At 44.2% G+C, this 13,747-nt stretch overlaps 1 protein-coding gene across 5 annotated transcripts in view; it reads right to left on the bottom strand.

The window, feature by feature from the left end:
* The window catches only part of FAM169A (family with sequence similarity 169 member A), a 35,340-nt gene extending 23,077 nt beyond the window's left edge, over positions 1-12,263 (bottom strand). Inside the window, exons 1-2 of one of the 5 annotated variants that reach the window (XM_028748269.2) lie at positions 12,068-12,263; positions 7,079-7,114 (exon numbers count right to left, since the gene is read on the bottom strand). The gene's annotated coding sequence lies outside the window, so the exon portion shown is untranslated. Of the gene's footprint in view, positions 1-7,078; positions 7,115-11,382; positions 11,734-11,769; positions 11,935-11,988 lie in introns of those variants that run through there. The other 4 variants (XM_028748266.2, XM_028748271.2, XM_028748268.2 and 1 more) reach the window with 4 other exon arrangements.
* Between the last annotated feature and the right edge of the window lie 1,484 nt (positions 12,264-13,747).

The raw sequence follows: 13,747 nt of genomic DNA on the forward strand, positions 1-13,747 counted from the left end.
ATTTAATACAATTTTTCCAAAAAGTTGACTTCCCACTCCTAGTCATAGTTACGTTCCATAGTTTTCCCCACTGCTGTGTGATATTACATACTTATCTCTAATTCACATTTCATTCCTTATATTCAACTTACAATTATTCATTCATTTATTTATTTATTATTTACGTAACAATATGGAATACCACAAATGTTTGGGTTTATTTTCACCTCCCTTTTGCTGCATTTTATCCTCCCGGAAAGCAAGAATGAGCTGGCATTGGGGAAGGATCACAGAACAAGGTAAAGAAGAATCAACCCAACACTGATGCACCATGATTGTGTCATGACTCAAGAATAGGTCTCAGGAGGCCCCTGAAACAAAACGTAAGTCGGGAGGGACCACCCCTACATTCCCAAAATTTTAAAGTTCTCATTCTCGGCCTAAATTTTAAGCCTTTACTCTCAACTTGCCAGAAGATATGCCCTTCTCTGGTTCCTACATCACTTACTACCACCAGAATCCTTTTTACTTAATAATTCATAAATTTATAGCCCACTTTCCCACTGAAGCCCTTCACACCACCTCACCTGGCTCAGAAGATAAAGGAGGAAGGTCCACAGTACACAACACCTAATCACAAATCCCCAGGCAACCTATTCCAGCACTTTTGTGTAGACACTAAAAATCATGGGATGGGGCAGAGTAAGATCTTCCCTAGATCTTCATACAGCTGCTACAACAAGATTACTTTCCACCGTCTTGTTTGTCAGATTTAAAAATAGGTTGTCAACATCCACCAAGAAGCCCAGATTAATGCACCAACCATATTATTTGTAATCTCTTCCCAAGGAGCTTACACTGCTCTGTATTAGAAAGTGTGACAAGTCATAGCTTCCGATCTGAATTCAAAGGGAAATTAATGAAGACCCGGTTCCTACTCCTCCTCGCCCTCAGTTTCAACAGATTTTAAATTATGTCAAGGCACAACTATTTATGAAACCTGAGAAATAGCAGCTGCCATGCTTCTGGCTCACATGAAGGTTTCATGTTTTTAAGAAAAGTTTGTTGTTCTTCTGAAAAACAAAGTTTGGTAGAAAAAGCCTCTGACATGTAACGCTACAAATATATGTCATGTTGAATTGCAAAAGGAAAAATAAAACGGGCAAGGGCCAGACGTTTATTCAGCAGCAAACAAGGGGAAATGAATCGTGAACCAACTAAATGGCATATTTCAGAGCCAAACTAGATGAGACAGCAGGAAGTCTGACCAACCACAATTTGTTTTTTAAGCTAAGAGAAGCATTGTTAGGGGTCGGATCACATTGTTGGGTTGTGACACTGGAGGAGAGGAGCTAACTTCTACAGTGTAGAATACACCAACTGCGCCAATCAAAACTCTTTCCTGAAGTTCAGGGTCCAGCTAAAGATTCTGGGTTATCGGCCAAATCCCGCATGCCGGAAGGTTTTCCCAATAGAATTTACCCCACCCCCCAGTCAATTTTAGGATCACCAGAGAAGGTCCAATCAAGATGGCGTCAACGCCAAGGGACAGCCGAGGAAGAAAGAAACACAACATGATTCTTACGCTTGTTATCAACATCTCCCACAAGCGTGGAACCCAAGCTGTCCCTGAAAATAATTAAACCTGCAAGAGAGCGTTCCAGGGGCTATAGCAAACATCGGAGGTCATTCTTCAAGGGGGGAAATGTGGCAAGGAAGCATCAGAGGTTGTTCTGCAAGTGTGGAGGGGGCAGCAATCGTGGCAAGGGAAGTCTGGTGTCAGACGCCTCCTCCATAGAGCTCTGACATCCATAGGTCCAAAAGGGGGTACTGCGAGGAGAGGGCTGGGGAAAAGGCACAGCTATCCCCGTCGCCTGATTCACCTCCAAACCAAAAGAAAACACACAGCATCCCTGGAGGCTGGTGTCATTGATTTCCCATCCATAGTTCCCAATGGGAGGGAAATCATTAAAGAAGGAGACAGAAAAGGACAGAGGACCACAAGAGCTCATACTTCTGCCCTGAAAGCACAAACCCCGCAGAGCGATGGATGTGGCACTTCAACAACAGCCAGCTCTCTCTCCCTCCCCTCTTCAGGATTGCAGACTAGCACTGTGATCCAAAAAACCCTCACACCATACTGGAGCAGAAGCAGGGTGGATAAAAATAAATGACTCAAAAAAAGAAAAAAGATTTTTTTTATTTAAAAAGGATTTTTTTTTAAAAAAAAATGCTTTTGGATGAAAAATCTTTCTAAAGATAGTTTTCTATTTAAGTTACATTATAGTCCAAAGTAGGGACGTGGGTGGCGCTGTGGGTAAAACCTCAGTGCCTAGGACTTGCTGATCATAAGGTCGGCGGTTTGAATCCCCACAGCGAGGTGAGCTCCCGTCGTTCGGTCCCAGCTCCTGCCCACCTAGCATTTCGAAAGCACCCCTAAGTGCAAGTAGATAAATAGGTACCGCTTTATAGCGGGAAGGTAAACGGCGTTTCCGTGTGCGGCACTGGTGCTGGCTTACCAGTGCAGCTTCGTCCCGCTGGCCACGTGACCCGGAAGTGTCTGCGGACAGCGCTGGCTCCCGGCCTCTTGAGTGAGATGAGCGCACATCCCTAGAGTCGGTCACGACTGGCCCGTACGGGCAGGGGTACCTTTACCTTTATAGTCCAAAGTCTATTCATCAGGAAATAAGTGTATGTTTTAAGTTTTTCAGGTGTTCTAAAACGCAGTCTAAGTTGTTGTTGATTTTTTAATTGTTTAACCATATCAGTTAACAAACATGGATACATATGCTATAATGTTATTGTTTTAGTTAAATAAATTGTTTAAATTGTTATTAAGGAAATGATTATTTTTCTCCTTCCAACAAAGTATAGCAGAAAAGCTGTCCAAATATAAAGAGTTAACTTATTAAACCTCACAATAATTTCATAATTATCTGTCTATGAATTTATAGTAGTTTAACCAAATCAGTAATTCTTGATACAACTGTAAAAACTACTCTGAAAATTTTTTATTCCGAAAATGAAACCTTCATCTGGTTGTAAATATTAAGATTATAGCAGCAAGAATGAGCCTTTCTGTAAAAAGGAAAAGAAAAGAAAAGAAAAGAAAAGAAAAGGATTTAAATCAAGTGTGACTGACTAGTGATTTAAATCGTTATTTAAATTTATTTGATTTAAATCAAATCCTCCCTGAGCGGAAGTGTCCCTCTCAACTTGTGGCATGCTGGCAGGTTCTTCGCCAGAGGAAAGTCTCAAAACAGGTAGTGATAAAGGGGGATATCAAATCCAAATCCAAACTCCAATAGGGAGGGGCAGGGCTGAGCTGGCTTCCAGGGATCTGTTGGGTCCCAATCTGGTCTCACTGCCGTTGTATGATGACATTAGGCCTGATCCAGGCTTGATCACTATGCTAGCCTGGAAATGGCATAGGAATCGGACCCAAACATCCGCACCCTGCACACCTTCCACCATGGTCAGCAAAGTCTGCAGATATGGCAGTAAGCTCTACCACCCTGTGGGGGTTGGGGTTAGGATTGCCGCACAAGTAGGGCTGGGTGATATATCAACATATCATCCAAAACCGCTTTGAAGTCCGTATCGTGATATTGGTTTCATAATTTTTGACCTGGCAATAACACGAGTGTGTGTGTGTGTGTGTGTGTGTGTGTTATGAGAAAATCACAATGTGGGGGAAACAGTATAGCTAGCAAATGCTCCTCTCGATTCCTGCAGGCCCTATTAACTCTGCCAGCTCAGCTCTTCCCTGCCTCATGCAGGGGACAGCGAATCACAAGAGCAGGCGCTGGCAAAAATCACGATGCAGGAAAAACCATGAAGCCAGCCAAGGCCTCTACATAGCTCCTTCCTTATTTTATACATTGCGATACGTCAATATATTGCGGTGTTTAGCTAGTGATATATCACACTGTTGAAAACCACATATCGCCCAGCCCTACGCACAAGTGTTATCAACGCCATCAAGATGAGTTGAAAAATCCACAGAGAAATAACATCTTATTTGATTCATTCCTTCAGCATTATTTCCCACCACATTTCCAAACTTCCTTCAGCCACCATGAAAGCTAGCAATTTATAATCATACACAGTGGGAAAACAAGAGCTCACAGGACTTTTACATTGTAGAGGATACAAAACTGCCCTAATGAACTTTCACACAGCTTGTAAGCTACAGACAGCCCATCTCTGGGAAAGCATAAGGCTTTCAAGCAGAAACCATATGGGTCAAAATCGAAAATTGACATCTTTTTATGGCTCAAGCAGAACAATGACCTTCTGTCAGATCAAAGTCTAACTCAAGGCAATTGGCCCCCCTGGGAATGCTCTGCCTAAGAACTGCCACATGTGTTAGAAAATGGCACAGGGAAGTAAAAAGTTCTGCTGGCTCATCTCATCAGTGCACCAGGTTAAATATTCTGCTAGATATTTTAATCCAATTTAAATTGGTTGGCCAATATTTGAAATGTGCTGCTTTGAGTGTTTTTAGCATTATAAAATCAACAGGTCGAATTTTACAAGGCAAAATTAATCTAGATGGGACAATCTAATGTCACCCAAAGTAGTTTATCATTATTTAAATATTTATAAACCGCACTTTAGTATAAAATATTGCAAGGCGGTATATAACATATAACTTTAAAACACAATACTGGTTTCATGATCCCACAAAGTCTTGTGCAAGGATACTTATGTCAGTTGTGAAACAGATTAAAGGTATCTGGAGCACATATGTGAAACCTAAAATAACAGAAATGCAAGATTGATTTAAATGAGTTATAAGATTTATATACATATATACTGTATACAATTTTCTCCACTCTCGACGTAGAGTCTATATGAGAAACAACAATCATGTGGTAACCAGAATTAATTACTCTCATGAAAGCACACAGCTCTTTCAGTCTTCAGAATAGTTTAAATGCCTTGAATACCACAAAGGCAGGTTAACAGGGCCAGGAATTGATAGGAACACAGGGACCTTTCCAGGGTCAGAACTTCTACAGATATGCCTCCTTTAAGGGCACATAATTTAGAGTTGTACACACTGCATTGGTAGGGAGATAACTCCCATAGCTCTTTGAAAAACTGAGCCCCTTTAAAGGCACAGGAAAGGGAAGAACGCTGTGCATTAAAAGTATATCAATTCAGATAATGGTAGTCAACTGTGCTTGCCAATATCAAGCAACATCAAAGCGAAGCTTCCAACTTCTTTGAACTCTATGTTGTGTTGCTGGTGTAGCACTATGGTGCGGAACCTTTTTTCAAGCCGCTTTCTTTCTTAGTGTGTTTCAGGGGGCCACGTGGCAAGGGGTGCAGCCAGAGGCTAAAGCTTGCAAAGCAATGGATGTGAATTCTACCTCTGCACAGTAGGCTAGTTTGCATACACACTCACACACCCCTCTCCATCTTCCACCGAGGCAACATCAGGGACACATGGACTTCAACAGAGTTAATTTGCTAGGATGATACCAAACCAGCCGAAACTACCATTGCAATGCAATCATCTCAGGTGCGAGAACAAGAGTGTCCAGAAAAGTTCTTAAGCTCTTGCTGCTCAAATATGTTGCTGGTTGCAGCCATCTGAAAGCAAATGCTTTCGTCACTTGTCAACTTTACATGGTCAAAATGGCCTTTGCCATCAAGCTACGTCACGATCAACGGTGCAATCAACAAACACTTCATGGGTAGCAGCCCCATGCCACGCACCTCCTCTTGCACTTCCAAAGGAGCCTGGCAATCTTTAGTGTTCCAGCCGATGCACACATGTGTACCTGAACTAACGTTTGTCAGGATACATTTAACTGGGAGCAACAACCAAGAGAAGGATGAAGACAAACATATCCAGCTGGGACAGCTCAGTAGATACAGCACGAGACTCTTAATCTCAGGGTTGTGGGTTCAACTCGGACAAACGAGTCCTGCATTGCATGGGGGTTGGACTAGATGCCCTCATGGTCCCTTCCAACTCTATAATTCTATAATATAAAAGAGAGCTCACACCACATTCCTCACCCACAAGGTGCGCCTGGTAGCCCCCACTGACAGTTTGGCTGATACAAACTGAATGCTTGTTCAGATCCAACTTCTGCATCTCCTTCAAGGCTTAGACAGGCAACCTGCCTGATATTTTTATTTGCTTTTATAAGCGTAACATGCATATTTATCCTTGTTTTAAAAACTGTGGCTTGGATCCTAAGAAAAGCTGCTGTACTAAGGAAATTCACAGGAAGTTTCACGTGCTCTCCTTATGCCATTGACATCTGTGCACCGCGAAAAGCCCCCCTGATGGGATGAGGAGACTGACAGGATGCAGATGTGATGCTCTGCCCATCTTCGCATAATTCCCCTCTGCCCCACCACATCGTTCAGGAAGGTCCCCTGGCCTTACATCAAAACTTTTCAGGGGACTGGAAGTTATCCTTCTGTGAATTTCCTTAAGCTAATTTATATTAGGTTCCAAAACAGTGGTCTCCCCACTATACCCACCTTCCACCCTCAAGGTACAAGCACTGCTCCAGAGATTCAGGGCCATTAAGTGCCTTGATTCCATACATTATGGGTTCTACAGGAAGGAAGGCTGGGATAGAAATGTAATAAATACACAGGGAGTGCCAGTCAGTCTGTCAGTGCTGCCTAACAGCTGGCTTCCATTGCAAACATCCAGAGCACATCTGAATTGGAATCACAGTTCCCAGCCCACCGCAAAGGAAATTTCAATATACTCCAGAGGGGTTTGCTTCCAAGGAAGCAAGCTTAGAATTCAAATGCCGGCAACTTTTGCAATGAGGCCCTTTTATTTTCTGAAAACTTTTATATACTTTTTCCCCAGATATAAACAGCCCTTGTTCTGCATATAACCTTAGCAGATTTTGTACCACACACCCACGCTGCACAAAGCTGCCAGACAGATAAATGACCAGTTTACAAAAATGCTTGGTATTCTGCCAAGCCTGGGGTACCTCTGTTGTACAGCCATTTATTTTATTATTTTTCGCAATTGTTGTTCCCCACACAATGGAGGCTGGATATAAACAGATTAGAGAAAGTAAGAGAGTAGTAAATGCTAACAAATACTCACAGTCCCTGGGGATTTGATGTGGTCAGACAGTTTATGCTGGGGAAAAGAAAAACAGAATTATTAGGATCCAGAGGTGAAATTTACTGAGATGAATGGAGGTATGACATACCTCTTGTCAAAGTTATCCTGCCAGACCTATTAAGACAGCTTAAGACTCTCACTTCCTAACAATGAGCTTTGTTTTCTAGCTCATTGGTTTGCAAAGTTCTGCGCAATATGAGGCATTCCATGACAACAAGAATGGAAGCCAGTTTTCCCCCCGGATTCTGATCTTCCCTTGCAACAGGAGCTATTCTAGGGCACTGGTCGTAAACTGGTAGATTAGGACCCACAACTGAATTGGATCCTGATTTCATGGGGGTAGCAACAAGAGAACTGTCCCCCCCCCCCTTCTCTCATTCCATCTTTAGAAGTACAAAGAAAGGGTCTTTTCTGTGGTGCACCCTAACTATGGAACACATTCCTGAAGGAGATATGTCTGGTGGGAAGTGGGACTCCCCATCTTCAATGCATGTTCTGGATGAAACTGGATCCCAGATCTGAAAATGTTGAAGGCTACTGGTTCTAATTTGCACAGCCAGGCTAGAGATTTTGAGGGCAAATTTTGAATGTATGCAATATTTATTTTATTATCAACCCTAAAGCAGTAAAACTTCAACAATGTCAAATAATATAATAATAATTTATTATTTATACCCCGTCCATCTGGCTGGGTTTCCCCCAAGCCATGCATTGTTTATAACTTAGCACATAAAATTGTACTAGTTGGCATATTTAGGGAAATCTACAGATGTTTACTCCACAATAAGGCCCACTCTGCGTAATGGAGCTCATTTCTAGGTAAGCGTGCATAGAATTGCAGCCTTGTAAATGCCTTAAGTTTTGTACATGCAAAATTTAAAATATACCATCCCGAGAGAGAGAGAGAGAGAGAGAGAGAGAGAGAGAGAGAGAGAGAGGGAGGGAGCTGCACACTGCTGCAGCTTATGCTCCCCTAGGGTATCTGCGTCAGTCCTTTGAGAAGAGAGGCGGAAAGCTCCACCGCAAGGGGTCATCCATATCAAAAGGACAGCAGATACAGGGTGCTTGCATCTAATATCTCCAAACTAGATCAAAGGTCACCAGGAGGAAGTGGCAAGCTGCAGCTAAGGCTCTCTTAGCTCTTCTCACGGCCTTGGCAGTATCATCTAGGACTCAAATCTACAGAATTCTGAGGAATTAACCTTCTCTCCGGCAGTATTTTGTCTTCCACAAATAAATCCATACTAAACATTTTGAGTAGATAAAATTACTATCTTAGAGAGCATTTCACTCCTTCCAAAACAGACAAAATATCTCATAGAGAGGGTAGGAGTTTTTTTGCATTTCTCCAAATGGCCATTTGGTGGCGGTTGGGAAATCTGGCGAGGAGGAGAACAAGTCCTTCCTTCCTACCCACAATTTTCAAGTCCCACCTCCCCAACCAAGCAGATCTCTGGCACACCCACACAGACTAAGAATGTCCTCTAGAACTAGGGTGATTGGGTGCAAATGAGGTAAGGGCTCAGGCACCTTTAGTAACTGTGCAGAAGAGGGAGCTGCAATACCTCCTCAAATCCTCCCTTCTTCTGCACCTGGCCCCTCCTAGAGCAAGGTTCTTAGTGGGAGAAGGAAATACCTCTCCTGCGCTTCTCAACAGCAGTTCTCTTTTAAGGAGAAGTTATTGCTCATCTAAGCCCCTACTCTAATGCCATTCACATGCTTTAAAATGGTGTCAGCAGGCGATGCTGTAAACACCATCCATGTGCATGGTGCTTTAGAGAATACAAGAGGACAGCTCTTCATTGCAGCACTGCCAGTAATTGCAATGCAATCTGAAACTGCCAAGGCCCTGGTATGAAATCAGTTTGCATCCACCCAGGTCCCAAAGTCTGGGGAACAGAGATGGATGCATGCTAAGTAATTCTCAATTAAGAGCCCCGGTAATTCCTAGGATCAAAACAGAATTTTGCCATGGTGCAGAAGTTGTCCAACTTAGTCAGAAAACCAATTCCCAAGGCTGTAAGAATTATGAGGCTCCTCAACTTTGAGACATAATGTGAAACAGATGATTTGGCTGAGCCAAGTTGATAAAATGACAAAGGGCACGTACAAGACCCATGAGCAGAAGGGTGTGAGGGATTCTATGGCATCGGAGAACTTTGTGAGGGAGGATGGGACACAAATTGTTTGTCACCCTTGAAATCAACCCAAGGGAGCATGGGGTATTAGACATACTGTACTATAAGTAGTCACTCACCACCACACAAATTGGAGAAGCTCAAGGCAGGCCACTTTGGAAACACATTCTTAATTTATAATGCCTCTGCATGGTGCTTCCCTTCACAGCAATATGCACAAAGGCAGGCACATGAGGGACACCATCATGTCTATTGTTAGCACACCTTAATTTATTTACACCAGCAAAAGGAACATGGCACACAAAAACATCTTGCTATAATCAGGTATGAAATCCCTCAAGAACAGCTGAGAGTACTACAGCAAAGACGTAATAAACTTGCTACTACAAACGCACACACAAAGCCCCAAGAGCCCAGACCTCCCTAGAAACTCTCCAGCACACACTTTGGGAATCACCACTCCTGGTAATTAACCTAAATTTAAACTGCACTCCTGAACTTACTTGCCTGGGAATGAAGCTGACCAAATTTGTCTCTAAGTAGGATTGGACTGTGCTGTAACCATGTGCAAGACTACCCATTCCTATATGCCAGGGTGCCCAAACTTTTTTCAAAGAGGGCCAGATTTGATGAAGTGAACATGTGTGAGGGCCAACCAATGATGTTGAGCTTTTTTCAGGATTTAGGTTGTTGAGCTTTATTTTTTTACAATTTCACCCCAAAGTTGTTGAGCTTTTAAAGGATTTTATCCCAGGACATATGCTGCCACGGGGGCCGAATTTGGCCCCCAAAATGGACTTTGGACATGCCTGCTATAAGCCCTATATAAATCACAAAGTTAACCTGTGACTTGTTAAAAGATCCTGCCAAATACTTTCATGTAAACCAGGATAGGTAAAAGGTAGATCCTCAGGATCTACAACTCTAAGTGATTTGCAGTTGATAAAAGTTACTTCTTACTCCGTATAATTTAACGCAAGTGAAAATACATATTTCTCTGGCATGGCTAGTCTTGTTCTAAGTTTCTCTCCTATAAAATACGATTAAGTGTTTGCTATTATGCCAATAAAGGCTGAATGAATGAAATGTGTTTGCTTTTGACTAGGTCTTTGTGCAGTTCAACTGGCCAGCTTTAAGAGTCCTATGTTTAAGTAAGTTCCTGATCTGTAGTAACCTAGATGTAGATTTGTACTCTTATATACAGTACTTTTTTTCTCAGCGTATAGCTTACAGGACATGCTGCCAAGTACTGGGGTACAAAGCCCTACATAGCTGGGAACCAGGAAATCAAAAAGATAGTCTCACCACTTCACTTGTATATCCAATTGATCACTGTGCTCTGCAGGAGAAGGCCCCCTGTGGATACCATGTTATCAGGAGGTTCCTTTCTTGGGATAGAGGAATCAAGCCTTTAATGTGGTAGCAGCCTTTGGAAAGCCTTCCCATTCCATATTAAACAGGCAGTCTCTGGTGTGTGTGTATGTTTTTGGCACCTACTCAATACCTTTTTTCACCAAGCCTTTGAAGTTGAATATCTTTACATCCCAGTCTGCATTGGAACGAATTTTAACTGTTTTTATATATGTAATTGTTTTATGCATGGGAGTGTTTTTCATTGTCCTTACACTTGTCTTCATGGTTGTTAACTGTTTTTTTTTGGTATATACAGTAATTGTTTATTTTTTCAGTTGCTATTACCCACCCCGGGACCTTATGGTAAAGGGAAACCCAATACTGTAAAATACACAGCTGCTGACTCCGCCGTTCACACTACTTTGAATTTCTTGCAGAAACAGACCTCACAGCCCTGAAACCGACCCACCCCCGACATAAACAATCCAGAAAAAGCAAACCTCTCTCACACCGACATTTTTAAAATGCACAGATCTTTGCAAATACCTCCTCAGAGTCCACCATCCTTTCCCTCCAACAGGCTTAAAACGAGTACTGGGCAAGAATAACGCGCACCAACAACCCTCCCACCACAATTATTGGCCTACATACAGTATCACAGTAAGAAAAGGCAGAAGGGGGAGGGGCGCCAAGCCGCCGGAACAGAAAAGGGAACCTTGCCAATTAACGATTATTATTCCCCCCCCCCTCCGGATTACACTTGACCCCCTCGAAACCCCATGCGCCCGTTACCTTTGCCGCCGCCCTCGGTGACCCCACGCCCAGCGCTGCGCCCGGAGCGCGGGTTTAATTCATTCTCCACAGCTGAGGCCGGCAAGAAAAGGCTGCAGGCACACGCCGCGCTCCAGAGAGGAGACGTGGGCGGGCGAAAAGCCGGAGGGAGCGGACGGGGCGCCGGTGTGAGGAGGCACCTTTGGTCGTCCCTAGCGGGGGCGGTGGGGGTCGGAAGCCCCCCGTGCTGCGCCCAGGTTCCTTCGGGCACCCGAGGGACGCAGGCGCAGCGCAGGAAGGCCTAGAGAACATGGAGAGGGTGGGCTTAGAGCGCACGCCAAGGGGGAGCGCAGGGAAAGAGGGACGCGCGCCCACGCCAGCGGCCGGGTCTCCGCTGCCGTCGCCTACCTGGCTTTACGCGACGACAAGCGCAGGCACTTCCTTTCGAGGAGGAGGAGGGACCCCGACCCCCAAGATGACCACCACTCCCACCCGGGCTGCCTAGCAACAACTAGGAATCCTGGATCCGGTGCTTGCCAGGCCTGGATTACCAGGGAGAGTGGGGAGCAGGTTGTCACCAGCCGAAGGCTGCCCCTTCCACGCCCCCTGCATTCTGCACTCACTCACCTCGGGCAAATCTACCTCCTCCGGGGCTGCAAAACGGACCGGGGGTGGCTGGGCCGGCTAGGAGTCCACCTAGGCTCACCTTCTGCTCCTCTTGCCGTTGCTACTGGGCGCCTGATAGCATCATCGGCGTCCCTCCCCCTGCCGCGCTCGCCTCTCCTCTCCCTGTTTCTGACGCACTCATTCTGCAACGTCTGGAGCTTTCAGCTGCACCCACTCCAGCGCGCTTGCAGCTCTCCCTCCTCAGTGCATCGCCCAGCCGGCAAGAAGCTGCTGCTGCTACTGCTGGTGCTGCTGCTGCTGCCGCCGCCACCGCCGCTGCTCCAACAACAAAAGAAATCCGAGGACAAACGAGACCTTGTGCGTAAAATCAACTCAAGCCTTCCTTTTGTCGTGCTCCAAAGATGGCACAGCTGGGCGAAGGATTTATGAATGCAAAATGAAGGGTAACGTTGGCACAACACACCACCTACCTTTCCTTCCAAAAGGCCCCCAATCTATTGCTGCTGCAGCAGTGCTCCACTACAGCAGTCGCTGCAAATATTCCAGAGAACAAAATGACTGATAGCTGCCAGTGATGGGCAGGCGGCAAAGAAACGCAGAGATGGAGAAAGACATTTGGAGAGGGTTGGCGGCATTGCGATCTCTTGTTTGGGTATGGCAGAGTAGCGAGGGCTATAACGTTAATGACAGTCTTTGTTGAACGTGCAGTAGGCAAATGCTTAGAAATTGATTGGAAAGCTGATTTTACAACAAAGGGGAGTTTGAAGCTGGAGGAAAGGATGTTCATGTATGTTACTGCAATGAAGAAAAGAAAGGGCGGGCATTAGTGATGGTCCATGTATTGTAAATAAGCCATAAAACTGGCATAGGATAACACAGAAGGAAAGTCTCCGTTTTATTTAATAAGAAACAGTGTATTTAATCATCTAGGCTCCTGGACTGCGTTTTGCAATGTCTCCCACAGAAGTAAATATCACTTTGCTCAGTGGGATTAGGTCCTGGTAAATCTGCAATCTATACATGCTTATTGTGGAGTAAATTAAATGGAACCGCTGGGACTTGCAGCTTGATTCTCCATATTTACTCAGAAGTCAGGTAAATCCCATGAAGGCAATGGAGTTGACTCCCTAGTAAATATGTATGAGCCTCAGTTACAATAAATACAATGTGTGCTTACAAAATCAAGTATATATTTCCTTTGGACCTTTATAAATTTAAATGCATCTGCCCCATTGGGCTTGTTGTAAAGGTTGAGTTTAGGCTAAGCTTTCTTTCTAGCTCTATGCCAGGTATGGGGAACCTTTGGCCAGGGGTGATGGGAGTTGTAATTCAGCAACATCTGGGGCTCCCCCATACTGTTGTTTAATATGAACAGTAAAATTCCAGTACCTCCATTAATTTTCCATTGGCCATATGACGTTCTCCTTTAATCACCAACCGCCCACACTTTGCCTCCACCAATCCAGATTTTCTTATGCCAGGAATACTCCAGAAAGAGGATATGGATTGAGGGAGGGGAAAGTGTGGGAAGGCAGTGATTTGGAGGAGAGCATCATATGGACCATGGAGACTTCATGGAGGTCGAGGAAGCTTACTATTCACATTAAATGACATACCTGCTTCGTAGTTTTACGTCCCTGAAAATGTGAAGTAAACTATAATTCTAGAGAACCGTCTAAGAATTTTGTAAAGATAAATAAGCAAAGATTTATTAATAGGATCCTGTTCCAGATCAGAGGGCAGACCCTTTCCAAACTTA

Source organism: Podarcis muralis, chromosome 11 (genome assembly GCF_964188315.1).
Source record: "Podarcis muralis chromosome 11, rPodMur119.hap1.1, whole genome shotgun sequence".
Classification (NCBI taxonomy): domain Eukaryota; kingdom Metazoa; phylum Chordata; class Lepidosauria; order Squamata; family Lacertidae; genus Podarcis; species Podarcis muralis.